The sequence below is a fragment of the Diabrotica virgifera genome, chromosome 1 (assembly GCF_917563875.1).
Source record: "Diabrotica virgifera virgifera chromosome 1, PGI_DIABVI_V3a".
Taxonomy (NCBI): Eukaryota; Metazoa; Arthropoda; class Insecta; order Coleoptera; family Chrysomelidae; genus Diabrotica; species Diabrotica virgifera.
In genome coordinates, this window is record NC_065443.1 from 120,405,597 (window position 1) to 120,425,434 (window position 19,838).

A 19,838-nucleotide genomic window follows, 5' to 3' on the forward strand; every position below is an offset into this window, starting at 1 on the left:
TAATATATTTAACTTTTTGTAAACAGATATAATAAACAAATTATTTAAAAGAAAAAAACTTAAGTAAAAAAATATTGTTTTCGCCAATTTTAAAAAATGTGAAAACGTTGAATTATATTTCAACGTTTATTTTTTTATTAATTTTTTCTTTTAAATAATTTGGTTAGTACCTACACTATTTGTTAACAAAAATTAATATAATATGTTTTCTACTTTAATTATGCAAGTTTTTCTGTCCCAGAGACTTTGTAAACACAACTTTTCCGTCATAAGATCAGACAGAAGGACAAATAAGATGTAAGAGTGAAAGCTCTTAACCCAAGGATGTTATTAAAGTGAGAAACTTGATAACACAAGTACTATTTTAAAGTCGCCGAAATAGTACAAGCGACATATTATTCGACGCGCCGTAGCAAGATGCTTCCGGTATTAGTCAAGTCCGACAAAAAAATAGAATGACAAATGATGTGTCGAATGAGAGCTTATAACCCAAAGATGGCATTAGAAGGAAGAAATTTGACCTCGGACTTCCGTTTATAGAGTTACAACCGAGAGTACGGTTTTAATGACGCCGAATTAATACAAGCAATGTATTATTTAACACGCTTTAGCAAGACGAAAACAAATGTATTGTACTATTTCGGTGATTTTAAAACAGTACTTCCGGTTGCAACTGATACCATCTTTGGGTTATAAGATCTAATTTGATACCTTGTCTTCGTATTGCTCAAGCGCATCGAATAATATGTCGCTTGTACTATTTCGGCGGCTTTAAAACACTACTTCCAGTTTCAACTCTGCAACCGAAAGTGTGAAGTCCAATTTCTCAGCTTTAATACCATCCTTAATTCGACACCTCATACCTACTACGTACTACGTGGCGTTACAACCCTTCGTGGGTTTTAGCCCACTCGACAGCATGCCTTCACTCTTCTCTGTCTTAGACAATCTCTGTCGAGTTCTCCACGCCCGTAGCTTTCAGGTCTCCTGCTATATTATCTTGCTACCGGAGTTGAGTGTTTTAATAACGTAGGAGTTATATTCGATAGACAGACGAACGGACAGACTTGCACAAAGCCGGAAAAATATAATGGTTTTCGTCTTGCTAAAGCGCGTCCAATAATAAGTCGTTTATAATATTTATTGGGCGACTTTAAAATAGTACTTCAAGTTTCAACTCTAAAACTGGAAGTGCAAGGTCAAATTTCTCACCTTAATAAGATCGTTGGGTAATGAACTTTCATTCGACAGCTCATTTGTCCTGTCTTATCTATTGACGGAAAAGTTGTGCTTACAAAGTCTCTGAGAGAGACAGACATGCGTAATTATCCATCAAAGTAGAAAAAAAAAAATAATACAGTGATGAGCGCGCTAATAGCCGGCAAAATAATGCAAAAGATGGAAAACTTAATACGTTGTGCAATAAAAAGAGATGAAACTAGTAGATGTGTAAAATTATCGATAGGAACCTATAAGTTTACATTACATCAGGTACCTACATAGTTTCCCTCTTTTAGACGTCTGTGACAGAAAACATTTAGAATTTTATAAAATTCTCCTGTCACGGTTAGATTTGTTATACTCCTCAGATATGTCTAAAGGTGCGAAACTATGTAATGTTATGTAAATTTATAGGTTCCTATCGATAATTTTACATCTCTATTAGTTTCATCTCTTTTTATTTCACAACGTATTATGCTTTCCATCTTTTGGGTTATTTTGCCGGTTCTTAATAGCGCACTCATTACTGTACCTATATTATTTTTTGTGAACAAATAAGTACATCTACTAAACAAATTATTTAAAAGAAAAATATAAGTAAAAAAATAAACGTTGAATTATAATTCAACGTTTTCACATTTTTTTAAAATGGGTGAAAACAATATTTTGTTATTTTTAAATAATTTGTTTATTATATCTATTTACAAAAAGTTAACTATATTATTTTTTCTACTTTAATATCTTCTTTTGATAATTTCCAAATTCGGCAACGCTGTCTGACAAAGCCATACCTACAACGCGAAATTTTTTGGTGGCTCTTCCTACTTCAGCCGCCCAATATCTTCTAACCCGTTTTAAATGTATAATAAATGCATGTCTCTTTGTTGCTCTTATTAAAAGCCCATACCATCGATAAGAAAATACCGACTCTGTATATGACAGACCAGAGTGATTGGATGTATGGTGTTTTTTATTATTGTAAGCGGAGATGAGAGAAAATGAGTAAGTAACATAACAGGCAACAGGATAAGTGAGTGTGAAGAACATTCCAAAGAGACAATAAACCAGACCGATTTAAGGATTAATAATAATAAGAGGCATTTAAATAAATTATGAAAGAAATGGTGAGATGAGATATAGAGGACCTGAAAAAGAGACAGAGACACAAGGTCAAACCAGAAATGACTAGGAGTGGAGAAAAATATGAAGGATAGGAAAATAGAAGAATCAAAACTGTGTTAGGGATGGGATAGTGGGGGAGGCAGCAATGAAGTTGAAAAGAAATGCAAGTTGAGATATGTGTTAATGGGTGATTAGTATGGAAAGAGAAGACTGTTATAAACTAGTGGGGTAGTGGAAAAAGAGGGGGAGGGGGAAATGGAGAATAGGAGTATAGGGGAAGGGGGGTGAGAGGAAAAATGAGAGAAAACTAGGGTTGGATTAAGGGAATAGTTGTCGATGGATAGGAGTGAAAGGACGATTTAAAGTTGTTTGACGATTAACGCAATTGGGGCTGGTCCTCATGTCTCTGGAAATCTCAAGGTCCTCGTACAAATCCAGGCGTAGATTGTTTCTGTCTTGGATGTTATGAATTAATTTAACACCATCAGGGATGTCAAGATGATGATTATTAACTTTCAAATGATGGGAAAAGGCTGATGTAGTGTCTCTTTTAGAATGTTCAGCAGATCTGGTTGAGAGTGATCTGTAAGTCCTGCCGATGTAAGAGGCATCACAATCAGAACAAGTCAGTCTATAAACACCACTACGATTCATATAGTGTATTGTATCCTTAGTATTTGTCAAAAAGTGGCCAAGGGTATTTCCAACTTTGAAAGAAATATGTATATTCTCAGAAGAGTTAGATACAATACGTTTAATCTTTTCAGAGAGATGTGGGTTATGATATGGTAGTGACCTGTAAATAGCAGAAGAGGAAGATGACTGATGGAAAGCAGAATTTTGAAGCAATTTAGATTCTCTTTTACGGATGAGTTTATCTATTATAGAGGGATCGTAACCATTGTTGACAGCTATTTGTTTTATAATGTTGAGTTCTTTGTTGAAAGAATCTGTTGACATAGGTATAGAGAAAAGTCTGTGTATGAAGCTTCTGAAAGCTGCTAGTTTGTGTGATAGAGGATGATTAGAAGAAAAATGAATTACATGGTCAGTTTGGGTGGGTTTACGAAAGATACCAAAGTTGAATTGGTTGTTAAGTCTGGTAATAGATAAATCAAGGAAATTAATGGCCTGAGAAGATTCTAGTTCCATGGCAAATTTACCATGGAACTAGAATCTTCTCAGGCCATTAATTTCCTTGATTTATCTATTACCAGACTTAACAACCAATTCAACTTTGGTATCTTTCGTAAACCCACCCAAACTGACCATGTAATTCATTTTTCTTCTAATCATCCTCTATCACACAAACTAGGCTTTCAGAAGCTTCATACACAGACTTTTCTCTATACCTATGTCAACAGATTCTTTCAACAAAGAACTCAACATTATAAAACAAATAGCTGTCAACAATGGTTACGATCCCTCTATAATAGATAAACTCATCCGTAAAAGAGAATCTAAATTGCTTCAAAATTCTGCTTTCCATCAGTCATCTTCCTCTTCTGCTATTTACAGGTCACTACCATATCATAACCCACATCTATCTGAAAAGATTAAACGTATTGTATCTAACTCTTCTGAGAATATACATATTTCTTTCAAAGTTGGAAATACCCTTGGCCACTTTTTGACAAATACTAAGGATACAATACACTATATGAATCGTAGTGGTGTTTATAGACTGACTTGTTCTGATTGTGATGCCTCTTACATCGGCAGGACTTACAGATCACTCTCAACCAGATCTGCTGAACATTCTAAAAGAGACACTACATCAGCCTTTTCCCATCATTTGAAAGTTAATAATCATCATCTTGACATCCCTGATGGTGTTAAATTAATTCATAACATCCAAGACAGAAACAATCTACGCCTGGATTTGTACGAGGACCTTGAGATTTCCAGAGACATGAGGACCAGCCCCAATTGCGTTAATCGTCAAACAACTTTAAATCGTCCTTTCACTCCTATCCATCGACAACTATTCCCTTAATCCAACCCTAGTTTTCTCTCATTTTTCCTCTCACCCCCCTTCCCCTATACTCCTATTCTCCATTTCCCCCTCCCCCTCTTTTTCCACTACCCCACTAGTTTATAACAGTCTTCTCTTTCCATACTAATCACCCATTAACACATATCTCAACTTGCATTTCTTTTCAACTTCATTGCTGCCTCCCCCACTATCCCATCCCTAACACAGTTTTGATTCTTCTATTTTCCTATCCTTCATATTTTTCTCCACTCCTAGTCATTTCTGGTTTGACCTTGTGTCTCTGTCTCTTTTTCAGGTCCTCTATATCTCATCTCACCATTTCTTTCATAATTTATTTAAATGCCTCTTATTATTATTAATCCTTAAATCGGTCTGGTTTATTGTCTCTTTGGAATGTTCTTCACACTCACTTATCCTGTTGCCTGTTATGTTACTTACTCATTTTCTCTCATCTCCGCTTACAATAATAAAAAACACCATACATCCAATCACTCTGGTCTGTCATATATATCACTTTCCTTACTTAGTAACATTCTGTCACTGCTTTCTTTTTAGATTCTTAGACTTTACTTAACAATAGGATACTGCACACCTATATCCATTACGACCCATTCAGTCAAACTTCTTTCAGATTATAACATTTAAGTTTTATTGCATTCACTATTCTTCTTTTTTCATCTATCTTTTCATTTCCATTCATATCAGGCAACTTCCAATATCCATTTATCCCAATTTAAAATAAAAATTTTTTCACATTTTGCATTTGTTTGATTTCAGTTACAATCACATACGTTCATAAAGTTTGTGCACTTAAATATATATCATTTAGTTCAGTCTATTTACTCCACTATCACCAATAGAAATCAATCTCATACTTTTCTATTTCATATACTCATTCAATTTAGATTCTTCTTTACATACTGACACCAACCCACAATTTGACCTATATTGGTAGCTCTCATTCTAATTATTTTATTCACTATTCCACGTTGGTAGACTATCAAGATACATTACTTCCAATTCATTCAGTCCTTTCAAAACTACATAAAGATGAATTAGACTTTATGTCACATAGTTTAATTTTATTATATTATTACATACTCTCATTCATTTCACAATACTATATACAATCATATCCTTCACACATATATCTACCTCACTAACAGTAATCTTTAGTTATTTAATTTTGCTAACAACTATTTTCCAACTTTTAACAGACATAATTATTCATTACAATAGTATAATAATAAATTTAACACAACATATAGCCACCTTTTGTATATACACTGTTTTCTCGCAATATTCTACCGTTTACCTTCAACCTGTTGTCTGCTTGCCTTGTTAGGCAACCAACATTTCATCACATAAAAACACTCTTAAATTCTGGTTTTCTCGGCTTGTTTAGCTTTGTTTTCCATGCAAGTCTAATTATCTTATTATGTAGTGTATTTCCTTGTTTCAACAAACTTAACTTTCATCTCGTCATTTCACATCCGATGACGTCACAACTTAAACCACGTAATATATCTGCATTAAATTTAATGAATCTATAAGTTATTCTGGAATAGAGAGTTGCTAATTTAAACTTTACAGTAGATTTTATTATTCAAATAATTTAAATTATTTTTGCAGACAAACCTCCGCATTTTATTAAAAAATCCAAAATTCAAATGAAACTTTAACCAAAAATTGGCTTTATCTTGTCATGTCATGTCACCCTTGTCAAATTGTAAATCCACTTCGTAATTTCTCAGTTGGTCTGTGCCCATTGAATTGGCAAGTACCTAGTATCTTCGAGCAGGGAACCATGGCACCCTTTTAGCATGTGTTCCACTTTATCCATTAACATCGACTTGTAGTCATAACATTTTAACATATTACATTATGTAAACCATATATGATGATGTTAACACTATTTACGGTGTGCTAGTTTCAAAATACTCGGCAGGATGTAAGTATTCCCACACTTTTTTCATTTTAACAGTCACATTTTTAACCTTTTGCTTTAATCTAACGTGGAAATACTTCATTCTAGGCACTGAAGATGTTCTGTTTAGAACGAAAACGTTCTGCAATCGATGACATTTTATAGTTTTTAAATAAACGATTTTATACCAGAATACATCTCGAAGTTTTTACTTCTGTATTGGTTTTTTAAACTATGGTATACAGCCAACTATTGGGATTTTCCCATTGATTTTTTTTTTTTTAAATAAACTCAACTTATTACCTACAAAAGTGGACAACATCAATCCTAAATAGACTACTTCATGATAAGGAAACAAGACATACGTGAATGCAAGGACTGCAAGGTAATATTTAGTGAAACAGTAAGCCAACAACATAAGCTGCTTGTTCTGGACATCGAAGTAAAAAGCGAAACTAAACAAAAATATCGGAGAGGACCACAAAAAATCAAGTGGTGGGTGCTAAAAGATGAGAAAGAAGGTCTATTCAGGGAAAGAATAGTAGAAAAAATATGTTGGAACATGAAAGGAAGCCCTAACACAATTTGGAGAAAATGGCCAGTAGTATTAGAGAGACTGCTATTGAAATACTTGGGAAAACGTCAGGAAAAAAGTTTGAGGATAAAGAGACTTGGTGGTGGTGAAACGAAGTACAAGGAAAAATAAAAAAAAAGGGAAAACTGCATAAAAAGTGACAAGAAACCAGATCGGACATAGATCTTCAAAACTATATGGTCGCCAAAATGGAAGCGAAAGTAGCAGTAGCAAAAGCTAAAGCAGAAGCGTATTCAAACCTATACGATCAACTTGATACCAGGGAAGGCGAAGCAAAGATATATAAAATAGCCAAACAGAGAGCAAAGTAAGCAAGAGATTTTAATCAGATTAGATGTATCCGAGATGAAAATAATAAAATGCTTATTCACGAAAAGGATGTCAAAAAGAGATGGAGAAAGTATTTTGACAATTTATTAAATGAAGAATTTGACAGACAGCCTGTGGAGTTAACGGAGACAGTAACAGCAATGATTAACAGAATAACAAACGAGAAAGTTGTGTCGCCAGGGGGGGTACAACGACCCCCTTAATTCAGATGGACTTACCCAAATGTATTTTGACCCGTAGAACACGAATTTTTTGGGAACAGTTGATCCGTATGTCGATAAGATTGTTATAAACAAAGAACTTGAGGAATTACATAACAGCGATTTTTCGCAAAACAAAACATTTTTTTTTGTATTTTTTGGGCGACTCTCAGCAAAAAATGGTCGTACAAGTTTTTTCATCGGATGGATAATTTTCGAGATAAACGCTGTTAAACTTTCAGAAAATCGAAAAAGTGCAATTTTTGAACCCGAATAACTTTTGATTAAAAACAAAATAGCAATTCTGCTTACTGCATTTGAAAGTTCAAGTCAAATTCTATCGGTTTTGATTATTTGCATTGCTAAAAATTAAGTTTTTATTTGTTAAACAAAGCCATAAACACATAGTGTTTCTTGTGCCCAATGCATGCGTTTTAATACGTAATCTACGTAGAATTTGTCTGTATGCGCGCCTACTCGTTCGATTTCGAATGAGAAATGCATTGAAAACATCATTAAATCACTATGTGTTTATAGCTTTGTTTAACAATAAAAAAATTAATTTTTAACAATGAAAGTAATCAAAACCTATAGAATTTGACTTGAACTTTCAAATGAGGTAAGCAGAATTGCTATTTTATTTTTCAGTCAATAGTTATTCGGGTTAAAAAATTGCAATTTTTCGATTTTTTGAAAGTTCAACCGCGTTTATGTCGAAAACTATGCATCCTACGAAGAAACTTGTAAAAATATTTTTGGCTTAGAATGGCCCAAAAAATACAAAAAAAATATTTTGTTTTGCGAAAAATCGCTGTTATGTGATCCCTCAAGTTCTTTGTTTATAACAATCTTATCGATATCCGTATCGACTGTTACCCAAAAAATTCTTGTTCTACGGGTCAAAATACATATAAAAAACTTGGGTAAGTCCATCTGAATTAAGGAGGCCGTTGTACCCCCACTGGCGACAGGATTATGGCTCAAGCGCTTCAAAAAATAAAGAAAGGAAAAGCAGTCGGACCAGATGACATTCCTGGGGAAATATGGAGAGCATTGGGAGAGACAGGAATAAGTTTGTTAGCAGGTCTGTTTAATAGAATTATGGAAGTTGGACAAATGCCAGACCAATGGAGAAGCAGTATATTAGTACCTGTCTACAAAAACAAGGAAGATATACAACAATGTACAGTTACGATCACTGACTAATTTACACTTTAATTTTTATATTGTAATACTCTACAATTGCAGTGTCGTACGGATTTGATATATGTCAAAGTCAAGAAATTTCAAAAAGTCAATGCTTGTCAAAAATTTTACTAGTGTTGAAAAATAAAATAAATTTTTTTTTATGTAATTATGTTTATTTACAATCTACATAATTAAAAGAGTATTAAGTAAATTTGTTCCATGTTTTTGGGCATGAAGAAGAGACTTCCAATGATGTCTCACCTTATTCTATTTATGTTAAAGTTTTCAAATAGATCCTGAGGCCAGGTTCTATCTAGTCTCCTTGTGACAGGACCATTATGGAATAATTATGGAATAGTTCCCACCATTCCATGGTGAATGGTACGCTCGCTTTGTGATTCCGAGTCTCGATGGATTTCTTCTCTGATGAAAGGAATATTTAAGTCTTCGTGAAATGTTTGATTAGTTACATACCATTGTGCATCCACTATTGATCTTAGAACCTTAGACTGAAATCTTTGGATGATATTCAGTGATGTTAACTTTGCACAGCCCCAGAGGTGTAGTCCGTAGTACCAAATAGGTTTGAGTATTGCTTTGTACAGAAGAATTTTGTTTTGGATGTTGAGTTTTGATCCAAGGCGTCCAAGGAGCCAATACATTTGCCGAAATTTTAAGTCTAGTTGTCTTCTTTTAGTCTGTATATGTTTTTTCCAAGTAAGACGTTGGTCAAGGTGGAGGCCAAAGTATTTAGCGTCTGTTACTGTTGGTATTCGTACATTTTCCATTCTTACAGGTGGGCATGTGTTGTGGCGGTTTGTAAACGTGATTTGAGATGATTTTGTTTTATTTACTTTTGTTCGCCATTTTGTGTAACATTCACTGAGTATGTCCAGATGATGTTGCAGGTCTTGTGAGGCTTGTATGTGATCTTCATTTACCGCTAGTATTGCTACGTCATCAGCAAAGGAAGCGATCGTAGTATTATGAAACTCTGGTATATCGGCTGTGTAGAGTGAGAAAAGCAGCGGCCCGAGAACACTACCTTGCGGAACTCCAAAGTTAATTGGACAGAGGCTGGATTGTTGGTCTTTGAATTTTACTGAGAAATATCTATTTGATAAGTAGTTGATTACGAGGAAATAGTTACTAGATAGTGCTAATTTTACTTTGTAAAGCAGACCTCTGTGCCAAACTTTGTCAAACGCTTGTGAGATATCTAGGAATACAGCGTTGCAGTATTTCTTTTCTTGGAGAGTTTTTGATATTTCATTTACTATTCGATGGACTTGTTGTGTAGTAGAGTGATTTTCCCGAAAACCAAACTGATGTTCTGGTAGTAATGTTCGGAATTCATGACCTGCGTATATTCTTTGTAGCAGCAATCTTTCAAAAACTTTACTGACGATTGGGGGTAGGCTGATGGGTCGATAAGATGTTACATCATTGGGCGCTTTGCCTGGCTTAAGGATCATTATGATTTCTGCAAATTTCCATATTTTTGGAAAGTATGATAAACTTATCATGCGAATAAATATTACTGATAGCATAATAATGGCCTTACGAGGAAGTTGTTTTAGTACTTGTGCCGAGATTAAGTCATAACCTGGAGCTTTTCGAGAGTTGAATTTGGTTATTTCTTTCTTGACTTCTATAGGAGTAAAACTTTTGATTGGAAGGGACATTTGACATGCTGCGCTAATTAGTTCTTCCACTTCTTCATAAGGGTCTGGTGGCTCGGTTTGAAATACACTCGTAAGATGTTCAGCAAAGACGTCCGCTTTTTCTTTGTTGGAACGAGCCCATTCACCATTTGGTTTATGGAGAGGAGGAATAGTTGTGTATGGTTTTTTGAGTTTCTTAGTCGCCTTCCATAGAGTCTGATCATTTGCTGTAAGGTTTGTAATGTAATGTTTGAAGGTTTCGTTGTTTGCAGCTTTGATGGCTACTCCAAGTTGTCTACGTAGTACGTAGTCTATTATGTTGATCTATGTTGTTTCTAGATCTTTGCCAGTTTCTTCTCGCACGACCTTTTTCAGCAATGAGTTGCCGAATGTGTAGGGGAACATTTGTTGTATGTGTCGGTCTGCGTTCAGTTCGTGGTGTAGATTGCCATGCCGCTTCTTGCACAAGGGTGGTGAAATATTGAGCTGCTGTATCTATCTCGTCTGGAGATTTGATTCTCAAATTAAGATTAATGTTTTCTTCTAGGTAGTTTTGAAAATCTGCCAGTTGGTGATTTTTGATGCTAGTCGAGGAGTTTTTATCTAATTATCTATTTAAATTTGTAAACATTTGTAATGTGCCATTAAAATTAAAACTTTAAACATAATCAAAGCGAAATTAGAAAATGATAATACATTGACAACTAGGACAAAACTAAATGTATCAGCTATAATGGAGTTATTGACATTATGTACTAATAATACCTATTTTCAACTAAATAATGAATTCTATAAACAAAATTTTGGTCTAGCAATGGGCTCCTCTTTATCTCCATTATTGGCTAATATGTTTATTGGCTAATATAATTTCTAAACAAAATTTAAAACCCATAGTATGGTGGAGATATGTAGATGATGTGTTTTCAATATGGCCTCATAGATCAGAATTGTTGGATACATTCCTAAATATTATAAACGATCAAGAAGAGACAATAAAATTTACAATGGAAAAGGAATATAATAACACTCTACCTTTCCTCGATGTTTTAGTATCAAAGAAGGATACTGGATATGAGACTCAAGTATATAGAAAACCAACACACACCAACAGATATCTCAATTAAAAATCAAATCCCATCAACGTTAAGAAGGGAATCATTAAATCCTTATATGATAGAGCCAAAATTACTTGTTCTAACGAAAATTCATTGTTAGAAGAAAAACAATTGTTAACATCTCTTTTATTGAAAAATGATTATCCATTATCGTTTATAAGTAAGGAATTGTCAAGACTGGATCGAATAGAATAAAACAACGTAGAACGGGATCCTATAGCATCCACAAGAAATAATACGAGGAAAATATCAATACCATATATAAAAGGACTATCCGAGAAACTTAAAACAATAGGAAATAAATTCAACATTTCAACAACATTCAAAACAACAAACACACATTGAGATCTATTCTATCTAAAACTAAACCTAACAGTGAACAAGAAAGAACAAAGAATTGTATTTATAAAATACCTTGTGAATGCGAACAATTTTATTTAGGTGAAACATCAAGACCATTAAACTTTAGAATAAGTGAACATCAGTCTTATATTAAGAATAGAGAATTTGATAGATCTAAAATATGTCAACATGCATGGGATAATGAACATAGAGTTCAGTGGAGAGATTAAAGTATAGTCCTGAAAGAATCAGATAGTAAAAAGAGAAAAATCAAAGAAGCGGCTCGAATTATGCTAAATGAAACCAATTGTGTCGCAAATTCCTCGGTAGAATGCAGTAAGATGTGGTTACCCATACTGAAAGAGGAAGTCAATAGAAATATACCACGATTAGTAAGTCAATAACATATCGAGTTAATACAAATTTTATATTTTAGTATTACTCATTGTATATCTATGTATTATTAATATTATTTATAATTTAAACATATTAAAGTCAGAATTTGTTATTAGTTTTTTGAAAGTAAATTAAATGTAAGACCAAATACTTACGATGTCGGGATAGTATCAGGAGGTTTTTTCCTGGTTTTCCTTTGTGATTTACTATGGAACCTCTAACGCGAGAATTTTACTGTCATCGTGATATTTGGTTGTCTTTTTAAAGACAGATCACATGCTATGATTTTTTTGTGACGGATATTCTTGAGTTGGGATTGATTTCATGTAATCGAATGAACTATCTTTTAGTAAAGTCGTCCCAGGGACGCAACTCATAAATATTGGTGGTATCATTTTAAAGTCTTCTACTTTAAAATGTACAGTATAGGTACGTCTGAATTGCCAATATAAATGAGTCAGATTAAATAAATTATTAGAAGAATTTTTTTACTTAGCAACAACATTTTTATTTATTTTAGTAGTATTTTGTATTTTGACAACGAAACCCGATTTGGGCTTCGAAACGTTAATAAAATCATTTCTTTGGTAAAACTGTGGCTTATTTCCCATTAAAAGTAATTGATTGTAAAAAATGCCACAAGAAAATAGCTTCAGAACAACATAAAAGTGTTATTTTTAAATTAGTTGAAATAAAGAAGCACGTTTTTGATTAATTTATGTGTGGACATTTATTGACTCTCTTTGGTCCTCGCTGTTTCTACTAAAAGGTTGGTCCTGCAAGCATTCATACTATGAGCACAATAATTGTGTTACATGTTAGAGCTTATCGATTGAGTATGGTGCAGGTGTAAACGTGTGTGTATTTGTAATTTATTTTTTATGATTTATATTTAAAGATCGTCCCAAAACACTTTAGGAGTCAGGAATTGTGAATAAGGATTAGAGAATGGTAAAAGGATTAAAAAATAAAATCTCAGTAATTAAGTTCTGTAATAATATATTAATTATTTATTAGTAATTTTTCATTTTCCATAGGTCATTTTTTCCAATAGTTGCAATACGTCCTTGATTTATTATTAGTTACCTACCTGAAACAATGAAATATTTGTTATTACACTATTATTGAAAAAGGAGTAGACCGTAAATTTAAATTAAATACCTATCCAGTTCCCGTAAGAAAACAGAAATGTATGGAAGAGTTTAAAATCTGTACTTAGCAGACAAGAACAGTAGACTCTGTCGAGTAGCAAATTGGAAAATATACACTCCGAAAATTTATGCGTTTTAAAATGCACAACAAATCACGGTAAAATAATTAAGTTGATCTGCTTAATTTAATTAATTAAAAGTATTTATTTCATAAATGTTCGCTAATGATAAGATATTGATTTGAATACATAATAAAAATGTAATTATTTAAAATTAAGGGAATTTCCTTTTCTTTGATATCTAATATTATTTTTTTTTAATTAAATATTATCACATATAATTTAAAAGAACCACATTTAAAATAAAGCAGCATTGCTAAATTGTTTTACTTGTCTACTAACATTAATAGGGCGGCGATACAATCAAATATACACATTTTTATTTTAATTTGCTTTTCTGAAATGTTTACTAGTTTAAATCAATTATTAGCGGATATGATTTAAAAGAACCACATTCGAATCAAACAGCAATGCATTATTATATGAAGATGTTTTCCCCGTCTGCTTATATCAATAAGACACCCTTTTAATTTTATGTTAACATTTTTATTTTAAGAGCGGGAAGATATTGTTTCTATAAGATTCGCTAACATTTTAAAACAATTCGGCTAATTTTACCCGTCGTGACCTAATACTGTCCAATAGAAACTCGATGCAGTCGCCATCACTAACTGGGAGGCAGTGGGAAAAAACGTTTTTCCTTCGACATCGCGACTTGAAAGCTTCTAGCCATGATACAACATGTTAGAGCTTATCGATTGACTATGGTGCAGGTGTAAACGTGTGTATTTTTAATTTATTTTTTATGATTTATATTTAAAAATCGTCCCAAAACACTTTAGGAGTCCGGAATTGTGAATAAGGATTAGAGAATGGTAAAAGGATTAAAAAATAAAATCTCAGTAATTAAGTTTATAGGTCATAGGTAATTTTTTCTAGTAGTTGCAATATTTCCTTGATTTATTATTAGTTACCTACCTGAAACAATGAAATATTTATTATTACACTATTATTGAAAAAGGACTAGACCGTAAATTTAAATTAAATATGTAGTTTTCGTAAGAAAACAGAAATGTATGGAAGAATTTAAAATCTGTACTTAGCAGACAAGAACAATAGGACTTTTCATGGATTGTCATTTGTTGCGAGCTTCTGTCATGTGTCACATAATATTAATATATCTACATCATACGTCTTGGTTTGTATTATTGTATATACCAATAACGTATGTCGTGGATATATTAATATTATGTGACACATGACAGAAGCTCGAAACAAATGACTGTGAATGAAAAGCCCTATAGACTCTGTCGAGTAGCAAATTGGAAAATATACACTCAGAAAATTTATGCGTTTTAAAATGCACAACAAATCACGTTAAAATAATTAAGTTGATCTGCTTAATTTAATTAATTAAAAGTATTTATTTCATAAACGTTTGCTAATAATATGATATTGATTTGAATACATAATAAAAATGTAATTATTTAAAATTAAGGGAATTTTCTTTTCTTTGATATCTAATATTATTTTTTTTAATTAAATATTATCACATATAATTTAAAAGAACCACATTTAAAATAAAGCAGCATTGCTAAATTGTTTTACTTGTCTACTAACATTAATAGGGCGGCGATACAATCAAATATACACATTTTTATTTTAATTTGCTTTTCTGAAATGTTTACTAGTACCTATTTCCCTTTAAATCAATTATTAGCGGATATGATTTAAAAGAACCACATTCGAATCAAACCGCAATGCATTATTATATGAAGATGTTTTCCCCGTCTGCTTAAATCAATAAGACACCCTTTTAACTTTATGTTAACATTGTCCCTCAACATTAATATTGAATACTAAATTCCCTTTATGATGAAGCAGCATAAAAAGGCATTCGATTACATAGAACTCTGGGCCGTATTATAAGGAATGAATAACGCAATGATTAATAATTCTATATAGAGAATACTCCTCAAATACATATACGACAATGCAACTATGCAAATAAATGTATCATAAGCTCTAACAACAAGCAACCTTAGCAAACTAAGAACGGAGAGAGGAGTTAGACAGGGAGACTATCTCTCCAAAATTATTTACTCTTGTATTAGAAGATGTGTTCTTCTTCTTCTTCTTCTTCTTCCTGCTTCCTTAATAGGCTCGCGGCTGTTCCATCGTCGGATGCCTCCTCATCAGATATCCAGGTTGACACTCCATCTCTTCCTTGGCCTTCCTATACTCCTTCGGCCTTTTGGTGATCTATCTCGTGCTGTCTACACCAGTCTTCTTTTTCCATTCTGCTTATATGGCTATACTATTCTTTTTATCTTTTCAGTGTCCAGTCATAGTATGGCATTATACGACTCATAATGCAAGGAAAGATAGATGGCAGAAGAAGCATCGGAAGAAGATGAATTTCATGGCTGAAGAACCTGAGAGAAAGGTTTGGATGCAGCTCAAAACAACTATTAAAATAGCTATGAAAATTGCCAATCTCCGTAGCGGACATGGCACCTGAAGAAGAAGTGTCCAGTCATTTATATTCTCTATATTACAGCTTTGCCTGAGGTCTGTTCTACGTGGTCTATCCCATAATGATTTTCGGTTTACTGTAAAGAGACCAAAATCATGAGACCGAAAGCAGTAAACCGAACTCATTAGACCGAAGAGCACTTTACCGAAACCTCACTAGACCGAACAGTAGGAGACCGAAAAACAGGAGTTTTTCGTGCTACGAATCCAAGGATACGTTCCTTGGATTTTATTTGGTAGTAGTGCACACTAATGGTATAGCATTGTTATAGTGCAAACCATGGATTGTATATAAATGACAGAATATAATAATATGTGGTACAGATTTAAACATGCCATCGACGTACCAATGCATGGACTGAGCCAAATCCGCAAATTTGTTTGAGTGGAAAAAATTAATATCCGATCTTCACTTGGTCCAGAATCAAACAATAGAAAATCTGTTCCATTTTTGGTAATTTGATAATAATTTGGGATTGCAAGTTCCATTCGATTACAAAGAATAGTCGGAGCTAATTTTTACCTTCACTAATTTGTTTAGCGGATGAAAATTATTTCACATCAGGCTGTACAGAGTACCTAACAACTTACAGAGACTATATAAAATAGTACAAAAAAAATACAATAGACAAAAAGACAGATATACAAAATCTTAGCATAATTTACTGCAATCTTTTTTAATTTATGTACCATTTCGGTCTAATGCTGTTCGGTCTAGTGAGGTTTCGGTAAAGTACTTTTCGGTCCAATGAGTTCGGTCTACTGCTTTCGGTCTAATTGTCGTGTACCTGATTTTCCTGTGATATATCGGACTATTTTCATTTCAAACAATTCCATCAGTATTTTTGTCCTTGTGGTGTCAGGTCTTGTTTCCGCAGTATAAGTCATAATTAGCCTAACTACTGTCCTATAAATCTTGGCCTTTGTTTCTGTCCATAGATGTGTGTTGCGCCAGATAGTGTGTTTAAGACATCCTGCTATTCTGTTGGCTTTGGTTACTTGTTGGGTAACTTCCGCTTCTGTGTCTCCATAACTGTGCATTAGTACCCCCAGGTTACTTCAAAATTGGGTCCCAGGTGGGTCAAAAATTGTTTAAACATTTTTTTGCACCGAACAAAGTGTTTTTAGGTTTTTTGGATCATTCCAAACAGAAAATGTCTTTAGTGACTTTTCTCTAAAGCTGATAGTTTTGACATATAACCGATTAAAATTAAAAACATTGCGAAATCGGCCATATTCAAAACTTGAAAATAATAAGAGATACAGTAATGAAAAACAAAATCAAAATTTTTATCTAAAAAAACCCTACATTCTTGTACCGTATATTTTTTTGAATCTCTTATTATTTTCGAGTTACATGGAGAAAAAGACGATTTTCAAGAAAACTTAAATATGTGCTCTATAATTTAATCTTATTTTTTTTTTCAAAAACCGTTCTCATTAAACCTATCGAACTTTTTGGGCATGGAAACAACACTATAATAAAAGGTATTGTAAAAGGAAAACGATGCAATTAAATTCTGGTGGATGAGGGGTTAAATAAACCCATTTTTTCTTAAAATACAATAGTCATCATTATTTTTTGCAGCATATCTCGCTTAGTTTGAATGTAATCGACATTTAATATTGCTCATTTTAAAGGGATTTTCATTGTACACCTAAAATCGACCGTTTCTCTGTTATTTCAAGTTGAATACACCTATTTGAGCATGCACAAAAAACAAACTATTTTCACCTACCATATCTCTTTTTGTATTATAACTAGTAGATTTATGAAGAAACGAATCTCTTTGTTTTTTTTTATAAGCTACAAAAATGTTTTATACAGTTTTGTTAGCTAGATGCATAGTTTTTAAGTTATTCGCAAAAAATCAACCTAAAAGGTGTCATTTTTCAATGAAAATGGCCAATTTTCAATCACGGATAACTCACAAAATATTGAGTTTTCAAAAAAAATATAGATCAGTTTTGGCTTAGAAGTACATAGGTTCTCTAGCCACTTCCATGTTTATTTTGACCAAAAAATTTTCTACCCATTTGAAGGGGTGGGAACCGCCCCCAAGATGAAATCTCCATAGTATATAGCTTGGACTTTATTTCTTGAGCTAGTTCCTACTTACTGTGAAAATATCAAGTCAATCGATATAGTAGGATTGAATTCGGAGTCAAATATCCTCATTGATTGCACTACTAGAGACGAGTCATAAGAGACCTGTAAGGCCGAGTGAAAGGGTGGTTAAGTGCACACTCATATTAAACCTTACACTAACCTATCACTAAACTAACCCATTAAAGGCTCCTATAAATAATATATATTATATAATACTTACCAAGTGGTTGGTAGGTTGCACAACAATCTCTATCCTTAATGTGACAGTGGATTACCTAAAATAATATCATATTTAGTGTGCAAATTATTATCAGGTTAATATGGTCGAAGTCAAGCAATAAGGCTGGCACGCAATTTTCCCCTTATTGCCATATTTTAAATTTGAAAAATATATAGGGAATTATCAGATTTTCTTGACATGCCATAACTCTTTAGTACTTTGGGACATTTAGGACTAGTATTAGGACTTTAGTTTATTTATACGTATATGCAGAGAAGAAGGTATATACGGTATATACGAAGGTATGTACGCTAAGGGTACACAGAAGTTGTAAAAAGAAAAGTCAAAATCAATTAACAAAAAAAGGGAGAGTTAGTTTATAGCTCGAGTTTGAATTTGATATTTAATTTTTTAGTATTGCAGATTTTAAAAAAGGTATCAGTTTGGTCCCTAAGTAGGCATTATAGGATTTTTTTAATTGAAAAAATGTATGAAACGTTGTAAATTATTTAAGATATTTTTAGCACTACCAGGCCCGTCTTTTCACGCAATATTAAGTTTACGGTCCATTTTTTATAACAGTTTTTACATTTATTGAAAATTAAGGATTCATAGGAAGTATAATAGGTGGTATATTAAGAAGTATAAAAAATGCTTTCTCACAAAACCTAGGAACAAAAAAACTTACCGAATGGCTCACATGAGGGACAACAAGCACCATCTTTGAGCTTCAATATAGATCCAGGAGGGCAGTTTGGTACACCGCATTGTATACCTTCACATTTTGGGTTACCTAAAACAATAATATTTATACAGGCAATCTCAAAAGAAGGGGACAGTCGAATATTTCGCGAAAATAACATCAGATCGAAAAACTGAAAAATATTTGTTCAATATTTTCAAAAATCTATCCAATGATGAAACCAGTGGGGGGATAACTTTAAAATCTTAAATACGAATCTCCATTTTTTACTGGAGATTTGGATTTGTTACGTAAAAAAAGTAACCTTTATTCGATACATTTTTTCGAATTGTGGATAGATGGCGCTATAATCGAAAAAAATAACTGATCCTGATACACCAAGGGCCGGTTGTTCGAGCGCTAATCAACATTGATCACTATCAAATATTTAATTACTGTCACAACTGTCAATGTCAACTTTGTTTGGGTTGCTGAAAACATAATTGATTATAATTATGAGATTCGTTAATCAATTAACATAACAATTATTAACATAATTGATTAAGTAATTTCATAATTGTAATCAATAATTATGTTTTCAGCAACCAATTCAAAGTTGACATTGGCAGTTGTGACAATAATTAAATATTTGATAATGATCATTTTTAATTAGCGTTCGAACAACCGACACTAAGGGCTCGTTCGAACGCTAATCAAGGAGTTGATTATAATCAAGTCCCCTTAACAACCAACAAATCACAAAATCCGTTGTTCTTACACCAATCAGTTGATTTTAATCAATTTTCTAAGTAGGTAATAAAGGAGGTATAAATTAATTTGATAGTAGGTAATTAAATATTTGATTTTGATTAGTTGATTTCATTTTTGATTAGCGTTCGAACAACCGGCCCTAAGTAAATTATAGAAATGGTCCATATCTCTAGAAATACACTTCCAAATTAAGGATGGCGGTTTCCGAAAAAAC

The 19,838-nt window shown here is 32.9% G+C and overlaps 1 protein-coding gene and 1 long non-coding RNA gene across 48 annotated transcripts in view; both read right to left on the reverse strand.

The window, feature by feature from the left end:
• LOC114330552 (uncharacterized protein DDB_G0274171-like) overlaps nucleotides 1-19,838 on the reverse strand; it is a 522,367-nt gene that overhangs the window by 358,026 nt on the left and 144,503 nt on the right. The gene's annotated exons all lie outside the window — the stretch shown is intronic.
• On the reverse strand, nucleotides 14,236-18,165 carry LOC126880104 (uncharacterized). The gene is made up of 2 exons (XR_007696414.1): nucleotides 16,952-18,165; nucleotides 14,236-16,353 (listed from the first exon to the last, which is right to left on the reverse strand). It is a non-coding gene; the product is annotated as an uncharacterized LOC126880104 (long non-coding RNA).